This window comes from Rhea pennata, chromosome 5 (genome assembly GCF_028389875.1).
Source record: "Rhea pennata isolate bPtePen1 chromosome 5, bPtePen1.pri, whole genome shotgun sequence".
NCBI lineage: Eukaryota > Metazoa > Chordata > Aves > Rheiformes > Rheidae > Rhea > Rhea pennata.
In genome coordinates, this window is record NC_084667.1 from 66195015 (window position 1) to 66198234 (window position 3220).

The 3220-nt window shown below is 46.2% G+C and overlaps 1 long non-coding RNA gene across 1 annotated transcript; it reads right to left on the reverse strand.

Annotated features, from left to right (window-relative positions):
* Positions 1-972: 972 nt before the first annotated feature.
* Positions 973-2492, reverse strand: LOC134141687 (uncharacterized). The gene is made up of 2 exons (XR_009958694.1): positions 2384-2492; positions 973-1345 (listed from the first exon to the last, which is right to left on the reverse strand). It is a non-coding gene; the product is annotated as an uncharacterized LOC134141687 (long non-coding RNA).
* Between the last annotated feature and the right edge of the window lie 728 nt (positions 2493-3220).

A 3220-nucleotide genomic window follows, 5' to 3' on the forward strand; every position in this document is an offset into this window, starting at 1 on the left:
TTTAAGGAAAGACTACTACAGCTGGGGGGGGGGTAGGTGGGAAGCAAGCACACAAAAAAGGCAAAAAAAATTAATTTTCACAGTACAGATCTACAGACAGTAAATTCTTATCTACAAATAGATTACTAGAGCAAAGGACAGTTTAAACACCATTATCTGCTTAATACTAAAATGTGATAGCATTAAAAAAATTGCCCCAGGATTTAAGCTGCTATGGGTCTTTCAAATGCAAAGTTTTGGATTTAATAAACTGGCTTACATTTAAAACTTCAATAAAAGGACTGGTTAGAGAGCACCAAGAACTGCATAGAAACCGACTTTCCTACTAGTCAGCTCACTTTGCAATTCTCAGCACAAACCACAAAGATCCTCCTTATCATCAGCATATCACAACTTCATTTCTTTCTACCTTCATGCTACCAGGGCATTTTGTAACTCCTACCGAATGCTTCACTACCGAAATTCACAGCTATTGTTTGGTTTGGGACATACAATTGCTCAAAATATTTGCAATGTGTCCTCCCTCTCCCTCCCCCACTCCACCTGGTACCCCACAGGCACACAATCTTTATGCCTGCTTTCGCTATAGCTGTAGTTGTGCATACCTTGGAAACACTCGCTCCCTTCTGAAAGCACAGAATCAGAAGGCTGCAAACCAACAGCTGTATCGGCAGGGCCACGACTAGCTGTAGTGTGGCATTAATCCCAACCTTCTATTTCTCAAGCTTGGCTAAGGAAAGCTGAGCAAGTGCTTTATCTAAAGCAGGGAAAGGTCACGCTATCACTACCAGCAGTTCTTAAACCTCTTTTGTGACCACAGCAGATTCCCCATGGTTGCAGTTCTGGCAGTTAAAAATACAGTGACAGGTATGTATTCATGTCTGTATTATGGCAGTGGTAAGTAAACACTAGGGCAACTCAGCTAGCTGGGGGAATACACTACAGGAATATCAATACAGAGACTGACCACAATTTGAGTCTGGTATTTTTTATAAAGGAATCATTTACCAAAGCAGTCTTGTCTCACTTATGTTATCGCTTGTTATAAATAGTAAAATATTTGATTTTTAACATAATTTAACTGACAAGGAAAGACAGCCATTATTCTCTTACCACTTTGCCAGATGATTGCACATCAAGACATCCTTTAGATTAGCTGTGGTATTTCTTAAACATTTTTTTCCATTTTTAAGTTACAAAACAAGTCACTCTAATAAGTAAACAGAACAAGAATTTTTGGGGTACAGTCTTCAGCTTCAAATATACCTGAAAACTTCAGTGCCTACTACTTCATTTGAAGGGAACACAGTTCCAGGAACTCAGCAGAGTAGACAGGAGTCAAAGCCTAGCAGGAAAACAAAACGAAACATCGGAATGAAACATTTTAATCATTTAAGTAAGTACTAAACAGTCATTTTCATGAAAAAAAAAAAGTTAGCTACCTATAATTCAATAATCAAGCTTTTGCTACAAAGTATTCTTGTATTATTTCCATAAAACACAAAGTTGTTCAGTAGCATGCTTCATCACAACATTTTCTCTACTCCCCTCATCATGGATTACAAATTCCTACATCAGCACCAAGATGTTTGAGAAAGCATGGTATCAACTTGTAAATACTTTCAAAACGCATTTCACACCGTATCAACCAACAGTCCACCAGCTCCAACTTAGTGAACTGCTTTTCATCCACATGTAACATGGAAAATCCCATGTCTAAGGAACGTATTCATCAGTGCTGCAGCTTCAACTGCAGCTGCTTCAAGACCAAATTCTACATACTTTCAATCTTGTTTATGGATCAAGTTCTAAGGACAGACCCAACTGTGTATCAGAAGTGATTAAGAGCTAGCATTGCCTTCAGATTTTCAATAATTATGTACAAACCAATGTTCAGACAGCACCTAGCACTCTCGTATTGCAGCCTGACTTCAGCTGACCCTCAAGATTATCATCAGTGTAACGGCAAGCTTTTCACTCATTCTAGAAGGTTCCCCAGAAGGCCAGAACTCACTGCAGGTTCCCTTGGTGCAGATAACTCCCATTTTCCAGGAGCAGGATTTAATGCAAGCACCTCTGTAGCATTCGGGGGGGGGGGGGAAGTCAGCTGCATGTATCTGCTTTGAAACTTGTCTCACCGGGAGAGCCAAGGGGAGAGCCTGGCCCTCCACAGCAAGCTGCTCATAAGAGGAGGCCAAACCGGCCTGCCTGTGTCGCACAGCACCGCAGCAGAAGGGCGACAAACTCACCGAGGAGGTGCAGCCTGCCCCGCCTCCCTCGGCAGCCCTGAAATGGCGCCGGGGCCGCGGCCAGACCCCTCACGCCGACCGCCCCTACCCGCCGCTGCCCAGTCACCGCCGGCTTGAACCGGCCTCGCGCTCACATCCGCCCGCCGGCGGCACCTCACTGGCCAGGCGCTTCCCTCCCTTCGTCCAATGGCGAGCTGCCACCCTTCCTCTGCGTGGAAAACCAGGCGCCACGACGTCGCGGCTTCGCGAGGGAACCATTCTGATTGGCGGAAAGCGAAGGAGAGGCGGGCTTTGGAAAAAAAAAAAAAAAAAAAACTGCCGGCGGCCGCCAACCTTTGCGCTGATTGGCTGGGGGCAGTGTGGCGGGAGGGGTCCGTGTCGCGTGCGCAAGGTGCCGTTGAGGGTGGGGGAAGAGGTGCTGTGAGGAGCTGAAGCAGTTGGTGTCTGGGGAGTTCCTTCCCGTCCCTACGTTTTTGCTTTAAGCGTTTCTGACTGAAAAAGGGGTGGAAATAGGCCTCCCCCTACTCCACCCACTATATGCTGAATTGCTTCCAAATCCTCTCTGCCCTTTTCATCAGGGAAGCTGTTCCAGAGATAAATGCGGAGCTGGAAAGCACCCAGCGCACTTGCACTCCCCAGACACCCCCTGCTCCTGTCTGATTTCCATCCCTCTCTAGCATAAGGACAGTCTTCTCCCTGCTGTGGTGTGCTTCATGCAGATGGGGAGGGGAGGAAGTGTTTGAAGATGACTCCACCTAAGAAAAGGACCCTTGGGAGAAAGGATCTGTGTCTGCAACGCGGGTGTCCGGGACTGAGAGATGGAGGTGAGCTTTCACGTGTGACTTGTGAAAGGAGGGATGTTCTTGAATTTAGCGAGTGGGACTGCAGTTCAGTGCCCACCTGGCTTGAGCACAGCTTTACAAGGTGACTCAGGCTTCCTAGGTACAGGGAAGCTTTCAAGGGGCTCATAA